We start from the raw sequence: 26,382 nt of genomic DNA on the forward strand, positions 1-26,382 counted from the left end.
CTTCTCCCAACCTGATGTTGGCCAAACTCAATCATCAATGACATCAGCTTCGGTGTCCCAGTGTTCCGTTCAGTTGTCCTTACCACAGACCTTCGAAAAGAAGCGAAAATACCCCGTTACGCACGCAAGGGCAGAAACCATAATGGCACACATTGCACGATTGATAGCCCTTGAGATGTTGCCGTATCGGCTTGTGGGAACAGAGGCTTTCCGCGACCTTTTCGCGGTGTTAGAACATCGGTACTGTGTGCCTAGCCGCCACTATTTTTCTCGTTGTGCCGTCCCCGCGCTCCACAATCACGTGCCCGTAAACATCAAACAGGCTCTCACCAACGCCATAACAGGGAAGGTCCACTTAACCACAGACACGTGGACAAGCGGAAGTGGACAGGGACGCTACATCTCACTGATGGCACACTGGGTGAACCTGGTGGTGGCTGGTACAGAGTCTGAGGTGGCAACATCCCATATAATTCCCACACCCAAAATAGCGGGGCCCACTTCAATCACAGTTTCAGTAGCTTCCTACACAGCAACAGCTCCCTCCTCCTCCTACTCTTCATCTGGCTCCTGTGCATCCTCCTCAACATCCACCAGTGTCCAACCGTCGACATCATTCCCCAGCTGGGATCTCTGCAGCACTACCTCGGCTAAGCGTCAACATACTCTACTGAAGCTCATCTGTATCAGTGACAAATCTCACACGGCACCTGAGCTTTTGAAAGTGATAAGTGAGCAGACAGATGAATGGCTTGAGCCTTTGGATCTCCGTCCAGGCATGGTAGTGTGCGATAATGGTCGTAATCTGGTGGTGGCTTTAAAGCTTGGAAAGCTTGTACACGTTCCTTGTGTGGCCCATGTTGTACATTTAGCAGTTCAGCACTTTCTGAAGAAATACCCTGGGATACCAGACCTACTTACCAAGGTATGACGTTTTAGCGCACATTTCCACAAGTCATCTCCCTCTTTTGCTGGCCTGGCAGTGCTGCAGCAGCAATTAAGCGGGCTTTACATGCTGCGATCTCGCTAGCGAGACCGCAGGCGATCGTACCCGCCCCCGTCGGTTGTGCGACACGGGCATATCGCTGCCCGTGTCGCACAACCTCGCTTACCCCGTCACACGGACTTACCTGCCCTGCGACGTTGCTCTGGCCGGCGAACCGCCTCCTTCCTAAGGGGGCGGGTCGTGCGGCATCACAGCGATGTCACGCAGCAGGCAGCCAATAGAAGCGGAGGGGCGGAGATGAGCGGGTTGTAAACATCCCGCCCACCTCCTTCCTTCTGCATAGCCGGTGGAGGCAGGTAAGGAGATGTTCGTAGCTCCTACGGTGTCACACACAGCGATGTGTGCTGCCGCAGGAACGAGGAACAACATTGCTAACATCCTGAAAAACGATTTATTTGTTTCAGGACGACCTCTCCACGGCAAACGATTTTGCCCTCTTTTGCAATCGTTTAAGATCGCTCTTAAGTGTTACGCGCTGCGATCTCGTTAATGACACCGGATGTGCGTCACAAACAACGTGACCCCGACAATAATTCATTAACGATATCGTAGCTTGTAAAGCCCGCTTTACACTTGACTCGTCACAGACTAATATGTGACCTCCCTACGAGATGGAATTCAACCTATCATATGTTGGCCAGGATCCATGAGCAGCAGAGGGCAGTATCCCAATTCCAGCTGGAACATGCCCGTCAGACGCAGTTGCCAGACATAAGTACTGCTGATTGGGTGTGGATTGCAGACATTTGTCAGGTCTTAGAGAATTTTGACTACTGTACCAACATTGTGAGCAGTGAATGATGCTGTTATCAGCATTACCATTCCACTGATTTGTTTATTGAAACGCTCTCTGGATGGTCTGACTGACCAAAGTGTTAATGCACCCAAGTTGTCTGTGAATCCAGACTTCACAGCGGTTGCTAGTAATCCGCACAATCTCAGCCAACAAGCTCAGGCCACCTTTGTTCAGCATCATGAGGATCGTCCCCTTAATAAGGTAACAGCAGCCAACCACACTAAAACCTAGTCACCTCCCTCAGATCTTAATGGTCACACCAGGGGGCGGAGCCAGGCGGTTGGCCACGCCCACCGAGGAGTCCAGAGGGCCTGAGGCAGGAGAACGGCAGTCAGTTCAGTGAAGTTCAGTTCAAGTTCAGTAGTGACAGGAGTGGAGGAGTGTGCAGCAGACCTGTGCTCAGGTCTGCAGCTGAAACTGACAGGTGCCGGGGTCATAGCCCTTGTACATAGACTAGGAGGCAGGCGGTGGCTTGACCTGCAGGAGCTGGGAAGACAGCCAGGTGGAACCGTAAAGGACCGGGACAGGGTAGTGGCCCGCCGGTACCGAACCGGGGAACCGACTGGAAACCGGATCACAAGGAGGGGTACTCAGACCCAGAACGAGGCCCAGAAGCCACTGGACCACGTCGAATTCACTGATTGAGGTCTGGACCTTAGGTCTTTTCCCATCCCAAGACCCGAAAGAAGGCAACAGCCCACTAAGGGGGATAGAAAGCCACCGCACAGGCAGAGCGATCCCACGGGCCAGCGCCTGCGGGCAAATGGACTCCACCGGTACATACACAGCCGGCGAGTGGACTCCCGCTGCTAAGGCACAGGCAGTCTACACAAACATAAAGAGGTGCAGGAGAAAGGCCAGGACCACCAACCCGGGTGGGGGACAAGACGCAGCCGGCATCGGGCACCAACCACCATCAAGTTTGTTCATCACAGACTTGTGTGTGTCAGTAATCGTGAGTACAGCAGTGCCATCCGGCCGCGCATCGCCATGCACCGCCCAATTGCCAATCTCCCCAAGCGGGTCCCGGGGCCACCATCCCTGGCCACGGAGGGGTTAACATCTTGCTGCACTACCATCTCCCCCGGGTGCCCCCGAAACCGCAGTGGTGGTGTTTACACCTTCACCACGTCCCGTGGGTGGCGTCACAAACTGAAACACGGCTCCGGCCGTACACCTACCTAACCACCCCCATCGAGATCGCCAGCATCCCCTTGCAGAGCGACGTGACCCCCGGGTCCAGAGGCGCTCGAGCCACCCACCAAATGACCTGGACCCGAGCGGCTCGGCTGCAGCCGAGCGCGGGGTGGTATATGAGGATAAGGAGGATGATGAAGACCAGGAATGCTTTGAAGTTGGTAAGCAAGGGATTGACAACCCAAGCTTCAGGGCTGTTCAGCATGGATGGCCTGAGGAGGAGCAGGAGGAGGAGGAGAGAGAGACTGAGGAGGAGAGGAGGTTTAGGCTAAGTTCACATTTCCGTTGTTTTGTATTAGTTACATGCGTCGCTTGACGCATGTGACTGATGCGCTGTTCAACGCTGTACAACGGATGACAAAGAACAGAATTTTTTGTTGGATTCCGTTGTGTGCGGGGGGCGGAGTTCGGGGGGGGGGGAGCCGAGCGGGGCCGTGGCACTGAAGACGTCAGTGCCGCAGGGACTGCAGGACAGGTGAGTGTGTGTGTGAGTGTGTGAGTGTGTGAGAGTGTGTGTGTGTGTGTGTATACACATGCTGAATGCGGGAGGGGGTGGAGCCGAGCGGGGGGCGGGGCCAGACGAGGGTGTCAGTGGCAGTGCTTGTCTGCATGGCTGGGGACAGGTGTGTGTGTGTGTGTGTGTACACACATGTGCGGAGTGCGGGAGGGGGCGGGGCCAAGCGGGGAAGTGTCGGCCTCCCTGCACACGTAACCAGACTAAATATCGGGTAGCAAAGCACCCGATGTTTACCTTGGTTACCCGATATTTACCTTGGTTACGGGCCTACACCGCTTAGCGCTGGCTCCTTGCACCGTAACCAGGGTAAATATCGGGTAACCAACCAAAGCTGGTGACGTGTGCAGGGAGCCAGAGAGCATGCGCAGCGAAATCCGACGGATCGCGCTGCTCAAAAAACGGTACATGCTGCGTTCCTCCCGCCCGGCGGTCAGTCGTTCCACGACTGATCAGTCGGGCGGAGGGTGCAACGCAGCATCATCAGTCACAATCCACTGCTCATACAAGTCTATGGGAGCAACGGAATCCGCTAAACGGATTCCGTTGTTTACAAGAGCAGCGGATTGTGAACTTAGCCTTAGAGAGACAGAATGTATACTTATCAGTGACACACAAAGGTTTCCAGTTCAGAGTCTGGGACACATGGCACACTTCATATCACACTGCCTTTCTCATGACTGTTGGCTAGTCCACATTTTGGCAGAAAAATACTGGTTATGTACCTTCCTTGACTCACACTACAAAGACAAATTTGCTTCGCTACTTGTGGAGGCAAATCAAGATTGTACTACGGAAACATTCAAGAGGGCTGTAGTGGAGCAGTTGAAACAATTACCCTCAGATCATGCTGGCATCAGAGGTAGTGTGTCATCTCATGCAACAGGATTACAAGAGAGGGCTACACATAGTAGGAGCAACACAGACGAGGGACTAGTGTACCAAAACTGGTCCATTTTCCACAAACCATCAACTGCGAATCAGATACCGGTTGGGGGAACGATGACAAGGAGGGAACAGTTAAGTAAGATGGTGAGGGACTATGTAGGTGACCGTATCATCGTGCTTTCAGAGTCTACAGTTCCCTTTAACTACTAGGTTTCTCAGCTCAACACTTTACCAGACCTCGCCTTATACGCTTTGGCAGTGCTAGCTTGCCCTGCTGCAAGTGTGTTGTCTGAGCATGTTTTCAGCTCAGCGGGGTCAATAATAACAGATAGTCGCACACGACTATCCACGGAAAGTGCAGACAGTTTGACGATGATCAAAATGAACCATAGATGGATTGCCCCAGAGTATCTAAGGCAGCCTGTTAACAATACCCAATAATAAGTGTAGCCCGAAAATTTGGATTTCCTAAGTTCAAATAAGTTCCATTGTTTCTCATTCAAGACTATTTTGTCTTCTATTATCTAATGACACCGTATGACTAATGTAACTTGTTATGCTGCTGCCATGTAATTTTTTGGCCCAATCACCCAGGGCAATATTTTTCATGCTTTTGTACATTATGCACTGGCACAAGCACTGACAAGGCTACACTGTCTATAACAATTGGTCAGGCAGTCTCTATTTGTGTTCTTTATTGATGCTGTGCTCCACGGTGTGTTACACATGGCCCCCTGCAAAACCAGAACTTTTTTAGCTACATGATGTTTGAACCACTACACTCTATGGGAACTGAATGTATTAAACTCTTTGGCATGTTATGCCCTGTTGCAAATCCTACCAATTTATTTTTAAAATAAGGTGTTGGGAGCTCTTGGGAGTACCTTGTAATGCTTAGCTACATGATGTCTGAAACACTACACACTAGGGCAGACCTGTGGAAGGGGCGGCCCGCGGGCCGGATGCGGCCTGCCTACTGTCTGTGACCGGCCCTATCTTAGCTCAGAGTTGGAGGTGTGGCCTGATCTACGATTTTATACCTCAGCCCCACTTTCACTGCCGGGAGCTATGTATCCCGCAGTGCAGTAATAAGCAGCTGCCACGCCCCCCACTCTGCCAGTCACGCCCCCTCTTGCTGCCAGCTATGCCACTTTGGATGCTGGTCACAATCTCTGGATGCCTTCCATGGCATCTATGCTGCTAGCCCCGCTTTTTTTGCTGTCATCCACGCCCCCTCTCAATGATGGACACACACACACTCCTCGGATGCCTTCCTTGTCCCCTCCTGCTGCTGTTGATGCTGGCCACGCCCCCTTTTCCTGCCCCTTCTACCCAGTATCCTCACATGTGACCGGCTCATCTACACACAGCGGCCACTTCAAAAACGTCTGTTCTGCAACTGAGGTAAGTGCACCAGTAGCAGCAGGGAGAGTGTGGATTGCCTGCAGGAGGGGAGAGCAGGGGAAAGTCCAGCACTTGTGTCTTATAAGGTCCCCCTGTGCCTGCAATAGAAGAAGCAGACACACAGGGGACTCAGAGAAGGCAGCCAGAGGAGCCCTCAGGCTCTGCTGCTGCAGTGCTGCCTGCCTGTGCCCTCAGCGTCCCCAGGGCCAGTATGTATGCCCCACAGGCCACCAGGGCCAGTATGTATGCTCTCCACTGGCCACCAGGGCCAGTATGTATGCTCTCCACTGGCCACCAGGGCCAGTATGTATGCTCTCCACTGGCCACCAGGGCCAGTATGTATGCTCTCCACTGGCCACCAGGGCCAGTATGTATGCTCTCCACAGGCCACCAGGGTCAGTATGTATGCTCTCCACAGGCCACCAGGGCCAGTATGTATGCTCTCCACTGGCCACCAGGGCCAGTATGTATGCTCTCCACTGGCCACCAGGGCCAGTATGTATGCTCTCCACTGGCCACCAGGGCCAGTATGTATGCTCTCCACTGGCCACCAGGGCCAGTATGTATGCTCTCCACTGGCCACCAGGGCCAGTATGTATGCTCTCCACTGGCCACCAGGGCCAGTATGTATGCTCCCCACTGGCCACCAGGGCCAGTATGTATGCTCTCCACTGGCCACCAGGGCCAGTATGTATGCTCTCCACTGGCCACCAGGGCCAGTATGTATGCTCTCCACTGGCCACCAGGGCCAGTATGTATGCTCTCCACTGGCCACCAGGGCCAGTATGTATGCTCTCCACAGGCCACCAGGGCCAGTATGTATGCTCTCCACAGGCCACCAGGGCCAGTATGTATGCTCTCCACTGGCCACCAGGGCCAGTATGTATGCTCTCCACTGGCCACCAGGGCCAGTATGTATGCTCTCCACTGGCCACCAGGGCCAGTATGTATGCTCTCCACTGGCCACCAGGGCCAGTATGTATGCTCTCCACTGGCCACCAGGGCCAGTATGTATGCTCCCCACTGGCCACCAGGGCCAGTATGTATGCTCTCCACTGGCCACCAGGGCCAGTATGTATGCTCTCCACTGGCCACCAGGGCCAGTATGTATGCTCTCCACTGGCCACCAGGGCCAGTATGTATGCTCTCCACTGGCCACCAGGGCCAGTATGTATGCTCCCCACTGGCCACCATTGCCAGTATGTATGCTCCCCACTGGCCACCAGGGCCAGTATGTATGCTCTCCACTGGCCACCAGGGCCAGTGTGTATGCCCCCCACTGGCCACCAGGGCCAGTATGTGTGCTCTCCACTGGCCACCAGGGCCAGTATGTGTGCTCCCCACTGGCCACCAGGGCCAGTATGTGTGCTCCCCACTGGCCACCAGGGCCAGTATGTGTGCTCCCCACTGGCCACCAGGGCCAGTATGTGTGCTCCCCACTGGCCACCAGGGCCAGTATGTGTGCTCCCCACTGGCCACCAGGGCCAGTATGTGTGCTCCCCACTGGCCACCAGGGCCAGTATGTGTGCTCCCCACTGGCCACCAGGGCCAGTATGTGTGCTCCCCACTGGCCACCAGGGCCAGTATGTGTGCTCCCCACTGGCCACCAGGGCCAGTATGTGTGCTCCCCACTGGCCACCAGGGCCAGTATGTGTGCTCCCCACTGGCCACCAGGGCCAGTATGTGTGCTCCCCACTGGCCACCAGGGCCAGTATGTGTGCTCCCCACTGGCCACCAGGGCCAGTATGTGTGCTCCCCACTGGCCACCAGGGCCAGTATGTGTGCTCCCCACTGGCCACCAGGGCCAGTATGTGTGCTCCCCACTGGCCACCAGGGCCAGTGTGTGTGCTCCCCACTGGCCACCAGGGCCAGTGTGTATGCTCTCCACTGGCCACCAGGGCCAGTATGTATGCTCTCCACTGGCCACCAGGGCCAGTATGTATGCCCTCCACTGGCCACCAGGGCCAATATGTATGCTCCCCACTGGCCACCAGGGCCAATATGTATGCTCCCCACTGGCCACCAGGGCCAGTATGTATGCTCTCCACTGGCCACCAGGGCCAGTATGTATGCTCTCCACTGGCCACCAGGGCCAGTATGTATGCTCTCCACTGGCCACCAGGGCCAGTATGTATGCTCCTCACTCGCCACCAGGGCCAGTATGTATGCTCTCCACTGGCCACCGGGGCCAGTATGTATGCTCTCCACTGGCCACCGGGGCCAGTATGTATGCTTCCCATGGGCCACCAGGGCCAGTATGTATGCTCTCCACTGGCCACCGGGGCCAGTATGTATGCTTCCCATGGGCCACCAGGGCCAGTATGTATGCTCCCCACTGGCCACGAGGGCCAGAATTTATGCTCTCCACTGGCCACCAGGGCCAGTATGTATGCTTCCCAATCGCCACCAGGGCCAGTATGTATGCTCCCTACTGGCCACCAGGGACACTATGTATGCTCCCACTGGCATCCATATTTTCATTGAATCTTTGTATTGTTTAACTTACTGTTTGTTTATGGAGGGTTAGTGTATATACTATATACAGTATTGGGTAGAACTGAGGTAATTATATTAGTCCGGCCTTCTAAAACCATCCCAATTTCTCATGCGGCCCCATGGGAAAATTAATTGCCCACCCCTGCCCTAGGGGAACTGAATGTATTAAACTTGGCATGTTATGCCCTGTTGCAAATCCTACCAATGTTTAGAAGGGATGGAGCATTGCCCCCCCCTCCCCCCGGGGCATTTGCGGAGGCCCTCATGACACTTGATTGGTGGGGAGGTCAAGGTGTCATGAGGGGAGGGGGAGAGCGAGCCCGTTTTTGAAATAAAACAATGACCATGGGGGAGGAGCGGCACATTTCCCGCTCTTGGGGACTGAAGTGACAGTCCCTGTACCCTACCTGCTATGGAATTGGTGGATCAGCTCCTGGAGCGGCTTAGAGCGGTGGCTGGCGATCATCCCCCTGGGTGGCTGCAGGATACTGTGGCAGGGATCATCGGCGGGAGGCTGGAGGCGGCAGGGTCTTCCCCCCTGCAGGAGCAGCGCTCCCGTAGGTCTAAACCGCCGCAGCGGTTTTCTCCTGACCTGCCTCCCCGGGCCCAGCGTCGCTGCAGAAGCCCCTCCAGGGACCCTCCAGGCCGGGCGCCGCGAGCAAAGACGTCCAGTGCGCCCCGGCCTGGGAGGAATTCTACTGTGCGGCTGGGCCCAGCGGCGGTCAGCAGGCCTCTGCTGGAGCTGGAGGCGGGGTCTGCTACCGCCCGGTCAGCGGTGGATGTCGGCGCTGCGGCGGGGCGTGTGGGCCATGTGCCTGCCCTGCGCCCTGAGCCTTGTCAGCAGGACAGACTGGAGGAGCGGGCGGGCCCCAGCGGAGGGGGTGGAGCGCGGATGCTGGGATCTGTGGTGCACCGGGCCTGGAGTGCAGGGCCTACAGCAGCAGAGGCCCGGATTGAAGACGGGGCCCCCTGGAGGAGCACTGGGGAGCTGCACTGGCAGGGTGTGGTGGAACGCAGGCAGCTCTCTGGGGCGGACGGCTGGCAGGACGGACGGCAGGCCCATATTACAGGGTCGGAGGTGTCTTCCGGCCTTGCGGCGGCAAGGGCTAACAGCGGGGAATCCGGTGGGAGGAGCCAAGAAGTTGCGGATCGTGTGGATGGACGTCAGGAATCAGGCGGTCCGGCTGGCGGGGCCTCTTCAATAGTGCAGCCCGGTGAGTATGCTTCTGTGTCGTGTCTGTCTCCTCAGCTTAACCGGGATCGGAACGAAAGGGGAGGGGTAGATCAGACGAGGTTAAGTCCAGGGGTACCGTTCGGTGTTGGAGGGTATGCGTCGGGGGGGTGGGGAGCTGGGAGAGCTGTTAGGTTGCGTGCGTTCATTGCTGGAACGAATTGGGGGGCCAAGGGAACCCCCGGCTCCTGTGGGGGCGTGGGTTAATACGCCCATTCTGGGGGTTAGTGAGTCCGTGGTTGCAGGTATTTCTTCCCCGGTTTCGGTGTCGGTCCAGACGGAAAATAATAAGGAGGACAGGATTAATTTAAATGATAGGGCGCGTGGGGCGGTTTATGTATTCTTTGAGGGCCCCTTAGGTTCGCCCCTTAAGAAGGAGGTGAGGGAAAAGATCTGGAAGGACGAATATGTCGAGATCTTTTCCCTCCTTCCTTTGGCAAAATTTAATTTGGATAAAGGGAAAAAGGAGGATAGTAAGAAAGAGGATGAGGAAAAGCGGCGGTGGCGCTTGATCCCTCAGACATTTACTAATTGGTTGCAAGCCTTCGCTATTTTGGCAAGTGTGATAGGCGAAAAGGCGCCGGAGAATTGTTCTCATCTATTTTGTTATATGGATTCGATAGGTGAAGCCTACAGGGTGTACAGGGGGCAGACGTGGCTTCGGTATGACGAAAAATTTCGTCAGAGGAAGGCCGTACGCCCATCTATACGATGGGATCAAAAAGATATAGGGTTATGGTTGCGGGTCATGGCACCGGCTAGGTATGGCCAGCCCTTTCAAGGCGGGGCCGGGACTTCTGGCCAGTTGGGAAATCAAGGGACCAATGGTCAGCAGGGTCAGGCGGGATCACAGAAGCCAGGTATATGCTGGCAATTCAACGACGGGCAGTGTAAGTTTGGGGCCACGTGCCGTTTTAAGCAACTATGCACCCATTGTAACGGGACATCCCACGGAGCGTCTAAATGCTTCAGGAAGGGGAAACCCAAGCCCGGCGGCTCTAATACCCAAGGGTCTGACGCCAGTGAAGTTAGTCGCAATGCTTCCGTACCTAAATAGGTACCCGGATCGGGAAAAGGCGGAAGTGTTGCGGTTGGGTTTTGGGGAGGGTTTCAGGATTCCTGCCCCCGTTTTTGAGGTTCCGGGGGCAACCAGGAATCTCGTTTCTGCATACCAGCCGTTCCGGGCCCTTCCTTTTCCCGACTTGGTGGTGTCGCCGCTGGGGGTGGTGCCGAAAAAGGAACCAGGGAAATTCCGGCTGATTCACCATTTGTCTTATCCAAGAGGCAGATCGGTGAATGATGGAATACCTGCTGAGCTGTGCTGAGTGGTATATACGTTATTCGATGAGGCTACAAAGTGGGTAAAGAGATGTTGGAGGGGGGCGCTGATGGCTAAGACGGATATTGAATCAGCTTTTTGGCTCTTGCCGGTGCATCCGGATTGTGTTAGGCTGCTGGGTTGTTGTTGGGAGGGTGGCTATTTTGTAAATCGTTGTTTGCCCATGGGGTGTTCGATTTCGTGCACATTTTTTGAGACTTTTAGTTCATTTTTGAAATGGGTTGTTCGGGACGTTTCGGGTTTGTCATCAGTGGTACATTACCTAGATGATTTTTTTTGTGTAGGTCCTGCTGACTCGGCGCAGTGTGCCGGGATCTTAGCGGCAATGGAGTGGGTTTCGGCTTATTTTGGGGTGCCTTTAGCACCTGAGAAAACAACGGGGCTGACGACTTGCATAAGTTTTCTTGGTATTGTGATCGATTCCGTGGCTTGGGAAGTTCGGCTTCCTGAGGAAAAGGTCAACGGGCTGAAAGACGAAGTGGCAAGGGCACGGCGTGTGATGAAATTGCAATTAAGGGAGGTTCATTCTTTATTGGGAAAGCTTAGCTTTGCGTGTCGGGTAATGCCAATGGGGTGAATTTTTTCGCGCCGACTTGCTGGTGCCACGGCGGGGGTGCTTGCTCCGCACCATTATGTTCGTTTATCGGCGGAACACAGAGCGGACTTAGCAGTTTGGGGACAGTTTTTGGAGCATTACAACGGTCATTCGCTGCTGATGGAGGACGTAAAGGACAATTTTGATTTGGAGCTGTTTACTGATGCGGCGGGCAGCTCAGGTTTTGGGGCTTTCTTTCAGGGTGTGCGGAACGGTGTGCGGAACGGTGGCCTGATAGGTGGGTTGATGAAGGCTTGATGAGGAATGTGGCGCTATTGGAAATTTTTCCGATATTGGTGGCGCTTCATCTGTGGAGGGAACAGTTGGCGAACAAGAAGATTCGCTTTAATTGTGACAATATGGGGGTGGTGCTGGTCATTAACAAGTTTTCGGCGTCCTCTCCTCCAGTTGTTCGGGTGTTACGGGAGCTGGTGCTGGTTTTCTTGCAAATCAATGCGTACGTTACGGCAGCTCATGTGCCAGGTGTTCAGAGCCTAATAGCCGATTCCCTCTCTCGTTTTCAGTGGGATCGGTTCCGGGTTTGCGTGCTAGAGGCAGAGGCCAGCGGCTTGGAGTGTCCGGTACAGCTTTGGAACGTGGTCTTCAGGCAGTAGGACCACTGATTCGGGCGTCCCTGTCGGGTACCACATGGACGGCGTATCAGGCAGCGTGGAGTCTTTGGGAGCAGTGGTTGCAGGGTTGTGGGTCTGCTGAGGGAGATCAGTTGGGAGTACTGTTGGAAAGGTTGGAGGAGGCAGCGGTTACAGGATGGTCATTTGCGAAGGTGAATCGCTTTATGGCGGGATTAGCATTTGGTTTTCGGTTGCGGGGTTTACAGGATTTGACTAAGAGTTTTTGGGTGGTTCAGGCTTTGAAGGGATTTCGGAAACAATGCAAGCCGCGGGATGGTAGACGGCCTGTGTCATTTAGCTTATTGGAGCAGTTGGGTAGGGCATTGCGGGGGGTTTGTATATCGCAGTTTGAGGTGAGTTTGTTCCGGTTAGTGTTTTCCTTGGTGTTTTTTGGGGCGTTGCGGAGTGGGGAATCGTTATCGCCCAGTAAGACTTCTCCCAGGGGCCTGGGTTGTGGTGATATTATCGCCGTGGAAGGCGGGATCGAATTCTGGATTCGGAAATCGAAGACAGATCAAAGAGGTGCGGGTAGGCGAGTTCGCTTGGGTGTGGTTATGGCATCTGAGATGTGCCCGCTCAAGTGTTTCGGGAACTTTGGAAGGATTCGCCCGCAGGTCGATGGCCCCTTGTTGTGTCATGAGGATGGGTCTTTTTTTATCTAGATACCAATTTGTAAGTGTTTTTAGGGCATGTTTGAAGTCTTTGGGGTTAGATCAGAGGTCGTTTGCGTCACATTCTTTTCGCATTGGGGCAGCGACAGAGGCCGCTATGTGTGGTTTGCCGGAAGAGACTTTGAAGTGGATTGGTAGGTGGAAGTCGTAGCGTTTTAAGTTGTATGTCCGTCCACAGGCGGTCATCGGCAACTGAGCAGTGGGTACTGCGGCTGCGAGGGGGTGGGGGGGTGGGATGGACTGGGTGTTTTTCAAGTTGGGTAATAATGAAACTGAATGGTTGTTTGTTTGTACATTTTGTATTACAGAAACACCCTCCCCCCGTATCTGGTTTGGATCCTGGGCCATTCTTATGTGTACTGGGGAGCCCAGCGAGCGGATGCGAGAAGAAACGGGAGACAACTAGGTTTTGATAGGGATATGGCTCTTGTACGTTGGTTGGGGGTTAGGGGTTTGGGGTGGAGCAGGGTATTGCAAGAGGTGAATAGGTATGCCCGTTTAGACAGGCCTCCCGATGTTTTGGTTTTACATGTCGGGGGAAATGATCTGGGGGTGCGTCCTTTTCGAATTTTGATAAAAGACATCAAGCACGATTTATTGCGGTTATGGGTGTCATTTCCACGGCTAACTATAGTTTGGTCCGAGATGGTGGCGAGAAGGTGTTGGCGAAAAGCACGGTCGGTCAATACGTTGAACAAGGCGCGGGCAAAAGTGAATAGGGCGATTTCGAAGTTTGTTATTCGTAATGGGGGAGTTGCGATAAGGCACGTTGAGTTGGAAAAGACGGATGAGGAATTCTGGTTGGCAGACGGGGTGCACTTAAATGCGGTGGGGATTGATTTATGGGCCCTCGGCCTGCAAGGAGGTATTGAGAGGGCTCTGCGGTTGCGGGGGGTCTCAAGCACTTGAAGGTTATCAAGGTGCCCTCGTTGTGGCGGTTTTATTGGTGGGTCCTTGAAGTTGGTTAAAAATTGGTTCTGGGAATCCATCTGGGTATGGATCCCCTCATTGGCAGAATGGCTGGTCACCTGGTGATTTTGTGGGGATTCCCGACGGGGTATGTCGGGGTCCCTGTGGGTGGTTGGGGTTAACGGAGGATTAACCCTTACCGTTTGGTGCTCCTGAGCCAGTGTGGGTAACGGCTGGGGGCAAGTTGGTGTTTATGGTTCGGTTGGTAGGAATCACCAGGGTTTGTAGCTTCAAGGACCCTACCATATTGCAATGTTTTTATTTGTTATGTATTTTGTTTAATAAATGGCTGCTATGGCCAAAATTATCCAAAGAAAAATTGGTGTCTGTGCAGTCATTTTAGATACGAATTGGGAAAGGGGGGGTGGAGTATGGAAAGACCAGAGTCAACAATTCCAGGGTCAAGAAGGAACGGAGCATTGCCCCCCCCTCTCCCCGGGGCATTTGCGGAGGCCCTCATGACATTTGATTGGTGGGGAGGTCAAGGTGTCATGAGGGGAGGGGGAGAGCGAGCCCGTTTTTGAAATAAAACAATGACCATGGGGGAGGAGCGGCACATTTCCCGCTCTTGGGGACAGAAGTGACAGACCCACCCGCCCTTCCTCATATTTTGGGGTATGTTTGGTATGTTCAGGGGGTGGGTGTTATGGGGGGCTGTCTGATAATAAAACCTAAAGGAATGTCAGACAGTCAGGGTCCACCGTGCAAAGACTCTGCTGCAGACTATTGCAGAGGATAAGGGGTATATAAGTGTGCCACTGTAAAAAATAATAGCACAAGTGCAGAGTGCAATACCTCTGTTAAACTCACAGAGGAATATAATTAGAAAATAAAGCAATTCCTCCCTTACTTGGAGGGTGTGTGGAATGGTCTCTGTTAAAGATCACAGAGACAAAAGCAGTGAGTGGAAAATGGCACCTACCTAGGTCCGTTCCTCTAGTGGTGCCAGGAGACGGACAGCAGCGTAAGCCGCACAAAGCTCCTACCTGCGTTCGCTCCACTAGTGTGCGAGGACACGAACCACTAGATATGGCACCTGCCTAGGTCCGCTCTTCTAGTGGTGCAAAAGAGACGGACAGCAGCGTAAGCCGCACAAAGCTCCTACCTGCGTTCGCTCCACTAGTGTGCGAGGACACGAACCACTAGATATGGCACCTGCCTAGGTCCGCTCTTCTAGTGGTGCAAAAGAGACGGACAGCAGCATAAGCCGCACAAAGCTCCTACCTCTGTTCGCTCCCCTAGTGTGCGAGGATACGAACAACTGCCAGACGCAGTATAAGGAACGTTACCCTAGCGGCAACGTCCACCTACGAGTAGAATCACAAGGCCCAGCCGGACCATGTGCCTCAGGCACCTGCCTATGTCCGCTCCACTAATAGGTAAGGATACGGACTGCAGCCGAAGCTGTAAGGTATAAGAACACTACCCTGCCAGTAGAGCTCACCTAACATAGATAGAGAGATGCCTAGAGGGACGTGCACAGGGCGTCTACCCTCATGCATGAACCAAGAGGACTGAGCGCCGGGCGGCGTGCGTCAGGGTCTTATATAGACTCTGTGCCTCATCCAAGATGGAGGACACCAGAGTCAATCCGCTGCCAGAATGACAGCAATGACGTCACGCTGGCCTATCACCGAGCAAAGCGTCACAAGCACATGACCAGCGACCAATCGGCAAAGAAGGTGTCAGAGACATGTGACCACGTGTCACAAGCACATGACCAGTGGCCAATCAGCTTAGAAGGAGTCAGAGACATGTGACCTTGTGTCAGCGATGATGTCACCCGCACATGTGCAATGGCTCCAAGATAGGACTTAGTCTCCAGCGCTTGCACATGTGCAGTAGCAAGAAATCCGGACATAGTCTCCAGAGCCACAGCAACCGTAACAGTACGTCCCCCTCAAGGGCCCCCCTCCCGGCGACGCAGGTAATCGGCAACTAAGTCGGGAGCATGGACAGCCTCCTCAGGCTCCCAAGAGCGATGTTCTGGGCTATAGCCCTCCCAATCTATCAAAAAGAACCTGCGCCCTCTAACCATCTTAGAACCAACTATGGCTCGTACCTCATAGCTAGAGCGAGAGGAATCAGAGGCAGGAGAGTGCACTTCACGAGTGTGAGGTAAAATAGCCGGCTTTAGCAGTGAAACATGGAATTTGTCATGGATCCTAAGATGGACGGGTAACTTCAATTGGTAGACTACAGGATTTACCTGTCGAAGAACCTCATAAGGACCCAGGAAGCGAGGAGCAAATTTGACAGAGCTCACTCTAAGTTTCACGTGTTTTGCAGAGTGCCACACAAAATCCCCTGGAGAAAAGACAGGAGCCGGGCGACGAAACCGATCGGACACCGTCTTCATACGGTCCTTAGCTGCTTGGATCGACTCTTGAGTCCGATCCCAAACCTCTCTGGCATTAGTTGCCCAGTCGGCCACAAGAGGAGAAGGTGCAGCAGCGGGAAACGGTACCGGTACCCTAGGGTGTTGCCCATTATTGAGTACGAATGGTGTCTGCCCAGTGGCCTCAGCCAGCGAATTGTTAAGGGCAAATTCTGCCCAGGGTAGGAGGGAGGACCAGTTATTGTGGTTCTCAGCAACAAAGTGTCGAAGGTATATAATCATGGATTGATTGGCACGCTCAACCAAACCATTGGTCTCCGGATGGTATGCCGAAGAGAGATTCAACTCAATTTGCAGAAGGCTACAAAGATCTCGCCAGAAACGGGAAGCAAATTGCGGGCCTCTATCACAAATGATACGATCTGGCATCCCGTGAAGCCTAAAGACATGCTTGAGGAATAGTTTGGCTAGTACCTGTCACGCTTCCCGGTCCCCGTGGCCCGCTCTCCGGTCCCTCTGGTCCGCTCCCCGGTTCCCGGCGGCGTCCCCTGCTCACCACTCCGGTCCCGGCCTCTTCTTCCTCGCCTGCGCCCTCCATGTGTCCTGCTTCTTGCTCCCGGCGCTCCTCTGCAACGTGGGACACTCACCCGGGCCCTCCTGCTTCCTCTGCACCGCTCCCTGGACTGGCTTCTGGCACATGGGCCTCGCGCATGCGCATTAGGGCGCGCGCGCGGTCATTGACCCTCTCTTAAAGGGCCAGCACCCAGAAACAGGAAATTGCATAGACAGGTACAGGGTATATTAGGATTCTCTTTCCTGGTGGGCGGGGCCTGTTCTACGTGTTTAGTAAGCTAGGAGTTCAGGTCCACGTATTGCTGTGTCCAGTATTAACCCCTGTCTGTCTCGCAGAGCCTGTCCTGCCACGCCAGCCGGTCCTGACCACGTCCGTTCCAGTACTGCTGACGGTGATTTCGGCGGAAGTTCCACCACCTCTGCAGCTCCGCCAGTCTCCAGTCCCTGGCTCCGTTTGGTGACCCGTCTCATCGCTCAGCAGGTTCCGGATTCAGTCGGACCCTTCAACCCGGCCTCGGACCCTGAGCCTCGTCACCCGGACTACCGTCTAGAACTCCGTGTTCTCAGCGACATCTACTTTCCAGCTCTCCTACGGACTGGCTTGCTACCAATAGTGCTTCGGCTGCCGTGCATCAAGACCCTTTGGCGGGGTGACCGGCCTGGCTGCCTCACCAGGGGAACCAGGTGTACGGTCCAGTGTTTCCACCACCCGGACATAACAGCTAGAACAGGCCATGGATCCCGCCGAAGCACTAGCGGCCCAGCTGGGCAACTTGCAGCAGGAACTCGGACGACAGCGCGAGATCCAGTCCCGCATGCTGGCCTTCATGTCCTCGGTGGATGCTCGCCTGAACACGCTGCAAGCAACAGCCACGTCCCTGGCATCTCAGGCTTCTACAGCACAGTCCCGGCCGCTGTTCCCGTGGCGGCTTCCTCGGAAACTTCTAAACTCCGCTTGGCCTCTCCACCCCGATATGCCAGAGATCCTAAGACCTGCAGAGGATTCTTGAATCAGTGCTCCCTCCACTTTAAGCTGCTTCCACACCTGTTTGCCTCCGACCAAGCCAAGGTGGCGTTTGTGATGTCCCATCTGGAGGGAGAAGCACTGGCCTGGATGAACCCTTTATGGGAGAAGGAGGATCCGGTAACCACCAACATCCAGGAATTCCTGCAGGCTTTTCGTATCACCTTTGATGAGTCCGGACGCGCCTCCGCTTCCGCCTCATCGCTCCTTAGGCTACGTCAGGGGACTTTGACGGTGGGCCAATATGCTATCCGCTTCCGCACCTTGGCCTCAGAATTAGGGTGGAACAATGAGGCCCTAACCGCCGCTTTCTGGGAGGGACTCTCGGGCCGTATTAAAGATGAGCTGGCTGGTCGTGACGTGCCTTCCACCCTGGATGCCCTGATCGCTCTAGCGACCCGAGTGGATCTTCGCTTTCAGGAACGATCCAAAGAGGTGTCCCTCGAGAGGCGTCCGATACGGCACTCCTCCCCACCACTGAAGTCCATCGCTCCACAGTCGGCGTCACCTGGCGCTTCTACCTACGAGCCCATGCAGATTGACCGCCTGAGGCAGTCTGAGCAACGCAGAGCAGAACGACTAGCAAAGGGTCTCTGCTTCTACTGCGGAGATGGCACACACCTGCTACGTTCCTGTCCCGAGAAGCCGGGAAACTCCAAAGCCTAGGCTTGGTAGGAGAGGCCACCCTAGGTGCTGGGACTCTCTCAGACTCCGTCACATGGACTGTTCAAGTGACTACAGAAGAGACCCGGTTCACGGCAGAGGCATATCTCGATTCCGGAGCAGCAGGCAACTTCATCCAGCAGGCCGCGGTGGATAAGTACCAGGTGCCTGTTCTCCCACTAGAAAAACCGCTGGTGATCGCCTCTGTAGATGGGAGACCCCTCTCTGACACCGTCTCGTTGATCACCAAGCCTGTGGAATTACGGATGCACACCGAAAATATCACCTTCTACGTCCTCCCGCGCATGTCTCATCAGATCCTGCTGGGACTCCCATGGTTACGGGCACACGAACCGTCGGTCAGCTGGAGTACAGGTGAAATTACCCGATGGGGCTCCTCGTGTCACGAGAGATGCCTGAAATCCATACAGCTCATCCGACGACCTCCGGTTCCAGAGTCTCTACCAGGACTGCCTTCTGCCTACTGGTCCTTCACGGACGTGTTTGATAAAAAGGAGTCAGAGGTACTGCCGCCTCATCGTCCCTACAACTGTGCCATCGACTTACTGCCAGGAACTACGCCTCCTAGAGGTAGGATATACCCTTTGTCCCGTGCTGAAACACGGGCCATGTCTGCCTATATCACCGAGAGCCTGGCAAAGGGGTTCATTCGGAGATCCTCGTCCCCTGCCGGAGCAGGTTTTTTCTTCGTCAAGAAGAAGGAAGGTGATCTGCGCCCTTGCATTGACTACCGGGGATTAAACCAGATCACCGTAAAAAACAAATACCCTCTGCCACTCATCCCCGAACTATTCGATCGGCTCCAAGGAGCTCGTGTATTCACCAAGTTGGACCTCCGTGCGGCCTATAACCTGGTTCGCATTCGCTCTGGAGACGAATGGAAGACCGCATTCAACACTCGGGATGGGCACTACGAGTATTGTGTCATGCCCTTTGGTCTGTGTAATGCTCCGGCAGTCTTCCAAGAACTGGTGAATGACGTATTCAGAGACCTCCTCTATGTCTGTGTCGTGGTGTATCTGGACGACATCCTGGTCTTCTCTCCGGACCTACAGACCCACAGAGAGAACGTGCAGCTAGTACTCCAAAGGCTTAGAGAGAACCGTCTGTACGCCAAGTACGAGAAGTGCGTCTTTGAAAAGTCGTCTCTTCCCTTACTGGGTTATGTAATCTCGGACACTGGCCTGCAGATGGACCCAGAGAAAGTGTCTTCCATCCTCAACTGGCCTCCTCCTTCCGGACTGAAGGCCATCCAGCGCTTCCTCGGCTTTGCAAACTATTATCGTCAATTCATCCCGCACTTCTCTGCCCTGACTGCGCCTCTCTCTGCCTTGACTAAGAAGGGAGCTAATCCTAAGGACTGGCCACCGGCGGCCGATGCCGCGTTCTGCTCTTTGAAACAGGCATTTGCTTCTTCCCCGGTTCTCCATCGCCCTGAATTGAACAGACAGTTCACCTTGGAGGTGGATGCCTCCTCCTCAGGGGCCGGGGCAGTGTTGATGCAGAAATCCTCCACCGGGAAGATGGTCACTTGCGGATTCTTCTCCAAGAGCTTCTCGGCACCCGAACGCAACTACACCATCGGTGACCGGGAGTTACTGGCCATCAAGCTGGCCTTGGAGGAATGGCGCTACCTCTTGGAGGGAGCAGTATACCCCGTGATCATCTACACAGACCACAAGAATCTGGAGTACCTACGGTCAGCCCAAAGACTGAACCCGCGACAAGCCCGCTGGTCCTTGATTTTTGCTCGATTTGATTTCCAACTCCATTTTCGGCCCGCGGATAAGAACGTGCGGGCAGACGCCTTGTCTAGGTACTTCGTGCCCGTGGAGCAGGAGGAGGAGACGTTCCAGCCCATCATCAGCCCCAGTAAAGTTATTCCGGTGGCTCCTGTCGCTCTGACTCAGATACCCCCAGGGAAGACCTATGTCTCAGATACTGACAGACAGAGAGTCCTGCACTGGGGTCATGCCTCGAAGATCGCCGGCCATGCTGGTCAGAAGAAGACTTGGAGTATGATTGTCCATCACTATTGGTGGCCGTCCCTCCGTAAAGACGTCGCAACCTTCGTCTCAACCTGTCCATCCTGTGCCCGGAACAAGACACCCAAGCACCTACCATATGGACGTCTTCTGCCTCTGCCCATTCCTTCCGTTCCGTGGCAACATATTGCAATGGACTTCATTACGGACTTACCCTTGTCCTCCGGACACACGGTCATATGGGTTGTGGTGGACCGTTTCTCAAAGATGGCTCACTTCGTTCCCATGGCCGGGCTGCCCTCTGCCCAGGAGCTAGCTGACTCCTTCATACAACACATATTCCGATTGCATGGCTTTCCTGCACACATTGTGTACGACAGAGGAACTCAGTTTACCTCGCGCTTCTGGAGGGCTCTCTGCAAACATCTGGGAGTATCCTTGGACTTTTCTTTGGCCTACCACCCTCAGTCGAATGGCCAAGTGGAACGGGTCAATCAGATCCTGACTTCCTTCCTGCGCCACTACGTCAACATCCATCACGACGATTGGTCCACGCTCCTTCCTTTGGCTGAAGTCTCCCACAACCAACACATCAGCGAGTCCACCTCCAGCTCTCCCTTCCAGGCCGTTTACGGACTTCAGCCTTCTGTCCCGCTGCCAGTATCCTCGGCTTCCGATGTCCCCGCGGCAGATGCTCTGGTCCGGGACTTCTCAGCTATATGGAACTCTGTCAAGACTTCCCTAGAGCGTGCTTCTTTGCGGATGAAGAGACATGCGGACAAGAGGCGCCTGGATCCCCCGTGTTTCTCCCCAGGTGATCTGGTCTGGCTTGCATCCAGATATGTCCGATTGAAGTTGCCATCGTACAAGTTGGGTCCTCGTTATATCGGGCCGTTTAAAGTCATCAGCAAGATTAATGCTGTCTCCTACAAGCTGCAGCTCCCGGCCACGATGTGGATACCCAACTCCTTCCATGTCTCCTTGCTCAAGCCTGTTGTCCTTGGTCCCTTCTCCGCTGGTGCCGGTACTGCTCCTCCTCCCATCGCTGACGATGACATCTATGCGGTAAGGGATATCGTGGCCATGAAGACCGTGCGAGGTCGGCAACACTTCCTGGTGGACTGGGCGGGTTATGGTCCCGAGGATAGATCCTGGGAGCCCCGGGAGAATGTTGGCACGCCTCTGATTCGTGCCTTCCTGTCCCGGTTGCGGGGAGGGGGGCGTGGGGGAGGGGGTACTGTCACGCTTCCCGGTCCCCGTGGCCCGCTCTCCGGTCCCCCTGGTCCGCTCCCCGGTTCCCGGCAGCGTCCCCTGCTCACCACTCCGGTCCCGGCCTCTTCTTCCTCGCCTGCGCCCTCCATGTGTCCTGCTTCCCGCTCCCGGCGCTCCTCTGCGACGTGGGACACTCACCCGGGCACTCCTGCTTCCTCTGCACCGCTCCCTGGACTGGCTTCTGGCACACGGGCCTTGCGCATGCGCATTAGGGCGCGCGCGCGGTCATTGACCCTCTCTTAAAGGGCCAGCACCCAGAAACAGGAAATTGCATAAACAGGTACAGGGTATATTAGGATTCTCTTTCCTGGTGGGCGGGGCCTGTTCTACGTGTTTAGTAAGCTAGGAGATCAGGTCCCCGTATTGCTGTGTCCAGTATTAACCCCTGTCTGTCTCGCAGAGCCTGTCCTGCCACGCCAGCCGGTCCTGACCACGTCCGTTCCAGTACTGCTGACGGTGACTTCGGCGGAAGTTCCACCACCTCTGCAGCTCCGCCAGTCTCCAGTCCCTGGCTCCGTTTGGTGACCCGTCTCCTCGCTCAGCAGGTTCCGGATTCAGTCTGACCCTTCAACCCGGCCTCGGACCCTGAGCCTCGTCACCCGGACTACCGTCTAGAACTCCGTGTTCTCAGCGACATCTACTTTCCAGCTCTCCTACGGACTGGCTTGCTACCAATAGTGCTTCGGCTGCCGTGCATCAAGACCCTTTGGCGGGGTGACCGGCCTGGCTGCCTCACCAGGGGAACCCGGTGTACGGTCCAGTGTTTCCACCACCCGGACATAACAGTACCCTGGAAGACGGGATTCTCAATAACGGTACGAGATGAACCATCCGGGAGAAATGGTCCGTAATGACCCACACAAATCTATGTCCCTGTGAACACGGAAGATCACCCACAAAGTCCATGCCTACCACCTCCCATGGTCTATCTGGCACTGGTAAAGGATGCAAGAGCCCAGCCGGTCTCTGCCGTAATGGACGGTTGCGAGCACACGAATAGCAGGAACCGACATATCTCTTGACGTGGCTGGCTAAGTGTGGCCACCAATACCACCTCTCCAGTAACTCTCGTGTCCGCCTAATACCAAAATGCCCACCCACCGTTGAGGTGTGGGCCCACAACAGTATATCATTCTATCGATCAGGCGGCACAAAGGTCTTGCCCGGTGGGATTTGGTCTAACGTCACAGGGGAGAGCGTATGAAAAACCCTGGAGGGAAGGATAAGACGAGGCTCGTCAATCTCTTCCTGGGTAGAAACCATAGAGCGAGACAGAGCGTCTGCCTTGTTATTCTTACTCCCAGACAGATAGTTGATGGAGAAGTGAAAGCGGGAGAAAAACAAGGACCAGCGGGCTTGGCGAGGATTTAGACGCTGAGCGGTTTGTAAGTACGTCAGATTCTTATGGTCTGTATAGACCTGGAAAGGATGCTTTGCTCCTTCCAGCAAGTGACGCCACTCCTCCAAGGCTAATCTCAGGGCGAGCAGTTCCCTATCCCCAATGGTATAGTTTCTCTCTGCCGGTGAAAAGGTTTTAGCAAAGAAGAAACACGGCCTTTTTCTACCTGCACCGTTCTTTTGATACAAGACCGCACCAGCACCCACTGAAGAGGCATCAACCTCCAAGAGGAAGGGCTAAATTCTCATTGGGTCTTTGAAGAACGGGAGCAGTTGAAAAGTGTCTTTTTACTGCCTCAAAAGCCTGGGATGTCTCAGTAGACCAGACTTTTGGATTAGCACCTTTCTTAGTCAAGGCCACCAAAGGGGCCACCAAAGTAGAGAAATGGGGTATGAACTGCCTGTAATAATTTATGAATCCTAAGAAGCGTTGCACCGCCTTCAAGGAATGAGGTTCGGACCATTCCAGGACAGCAGAGAGCTTCGCAGGATCCATAGCCAGACCCTCTTGTGAGATAATGTAGCCCAAAAAAGGCAAAAATGACTGTTCGAATACACATTTTTCGAGTTTAGCAAACAAAGAGTGCTCCCTTAAACGGGAAAGGACACGAACGACATCCTGACGATGAGTCTCCAGATCAGGAGAAAAAATCAGGATGTCGTCCAGATACACCACGACGGAGGATAACAGTAAATCCCTGAACACATCGTTTACGAAGTCCTGAAATACTGCGGGTGCATTACATAAACAAAAAGGCATGACGAGGTATTCATAGTGACCGTCTCGGGTGTTAAAAGCGGTCTTCCATTCGTCACCCTCTCGAATTCGTACCAAGTTATACGCACCCCGCAGATCCAACTTCGTAAAAACCTGAGCTCCCCTCAGTCTGTCAAAGAGCTCCGAAATTAAAGGTAACGGGTATTTGTTCTTTATTGTGATTGCGTTGAGACTCCTGTAATCTATGCAGGGACGCAAATCACCCTCTTTCTTCCGAACAAAGAAAAACCCAGCTCCCGCGGGAGAGACAGACTTACGAATGAACCCCTTCTCTAAACTCTCTCTTATATAGGTCGACATGGCCTCCGACTCAGGTATTGACAGGGGGTAAACCCTGCCCTTAGGTGGAACTGAACCTGGGATAAGGTCTATGGCACAGTCATACGGCCTATGGGGTGGAAGAACCTCAGCACCCTGTTTGGAGAACACGTCAGCGAAATCCAAATAGGGTGTAGGTATGGGAGAGAGATCAGTTGATGCAACCGCAACAACCTTAGGTGGTAAGGGAAGACATCGGGACTGACATTTCGAACCCCAACTAATAATGCTGTCGGACTCCCAGTCAATGTGAGGAGCATGAGTCCGAAGCCATGGGAGACCCAGAAGAACGTCGTCTATACCCTCAGGCAAAACAAGAAAAGAAATCTCCTCTATTTGACCCTGAGGCAGGGAAAGGCGCAAGGGAACTGTCCTCAATGTAATGGAGTCAGACAACATAGTCCCATTAACAACACGGAGAGGAATAGGCGCCTCTAACATGATAGAGGGAATATTGTGTCTTTTTACAAATCCTGAGGACACAAAAGTCCCGTCAGCTCCGGAATCCACAAAAGCCATAATAGGCCATGTATTCTCAGAGAATGAGAGCTGACCTGGGATACTACACTTAGGGCAGCTTTGCACGTTGCGACATTCCACGTGCGATGTCGGTGGGTTCAAATCGAAAGTGACGCACATCCGGCGTCGCAGTCGATATCACAACGTGCAAATCCTTTTTGATACGATGAACGAGCGCAAAAGCGTCGTTATCGTATCATCGCTGCAGCCTCCGACATTTCCATAATGCCGGTGCAGCGACAGGTGCGATGTTGTTCCTCGCTCCTGCGGCAGCACACATCGCTGTGTGTGAAGCCGCAGGAGCGAGGAACTTCACCTTACTTGCCGCCGGCTGCAATGAGAAGGACGGAGGTGGGCGGGATGTTTACATCCTGCTCATCTCCGCCCCTCCGCTTCAATTGGCCGCCTGCCATGTGACGTCACTGTGACGCCGCACGACCCGCCCCCTAAGGAAGGAGGCGCGTCGCCGGCCAGAGGGACGTCGCACGGCAGGTATGTACGTGTAAAGCTGCCGTAGCGATAATAATCGCTACGGCAGCTTTCACTATATATCGAACGTGCGACGGGGGCGGGACTATCGCTGCAGCATCAGTAACACATTGTTACTGATGTCGCAGCATGCAAAGCCCGCCTTAGAGGGTGCAGAAGACGTCTCTAGTAACCCCCCTCTTATGGTTACTAGGCCTGGGAGTTTCCCTGACGACTAGAACACTTGTTGGCATAGTGCCCAGCCTGACGACATACGTAACATATAGGAGGACCAGACTTGCATAGTCTGGAGGACGTATGACCTAACTCCATAGGAGTGGCAGATGTTTCAGATGCTGAGGAAGATGGTAGTGGACCCTCAACAACTGGAATAGCCCGATGCTTAGGGCGTGAGGAAGAGACATCGAGTCTACGTTCCCTATGGCGTATGTCGATCCTCGTTGCTACTGTGATCAAGTCCTCCAGAGAAGCAGGGACCTCACGAGTAGCAAGGGCATCCTTGACATAGCCTGCCAACCCTCTCCAGAAAATAGGAATCAACACCTTCTCTGGCCAATGTAGTTCTGCCCCCAGAGTTCTAAAAGCAATGGCATAAGAACTAGTGGATAACGAACCCTGAGATCACCATGGTCTGAGGTTTATCCTCTATACTCTTGAGCCGCGACTCAAGTACTTGTATGTAACGGTGTAACTGCTGATATTCTGCCATAACTGCCAGACCCTTGGCTCAGTCCTAATGTTACGGGGGGCTGTCTGATAAAACCAAAAGGAATGTCAAACAGTCAGGGTCCACCGTGCAAAGACTCTGCTGCAGACTATGGCAGAGGATAAGGGGTATATAAGTGTGCCACTGTAAAAAATAATAGCACAAGTGCAGAGTGCAATACCTCTGTTAAACTCACAGAGGAATATAATTAGAAAATAAAGCAATTCCTCCCTTACTTGGAGGGTGTGTGGAATGGTCTCTGTTAAAGATCACAGAGACAAAAGCAGTGAGTGGAAAATGGCACCTACCTAGGTCCGTTCCTCTAGTGGTTCCATTAGACGGACAGCAGCGTAAGCCGCACAAAGCTCCTACCTGCGTTCGCTCCACTAGTGTGCGAGGACACGAACCACTAGATATGGCACCTGCCTAGGTCCGCTCTTCTAGTGGTGCAAAAGAGACGGATAGCAGCATAAGGCGCACAAAGCTCCTACCTCTGTTCGCTCCCCTAGTGTGCGAGGATACGAACAACTGCCAGACGCAGTATAAGGAACGTTACCCTA

The sequence above is a fragment of the Anomaloglossus baeobatrachus genome, chromosome 2, assembly GCF_048569485.1.
Source record: "Anomaloglossus baeobatrachus isolate aAnoBae1 chromosome 2, aAnoBae1.hap1, whole genome shotgun sequence".
Lineage (NCBI taxonomy): Eukaryota > Metazoa > Chordata > Amphibia > Anura > Aromobatidae > Anomaloglossus > Anomaloglossus baeobatrachus.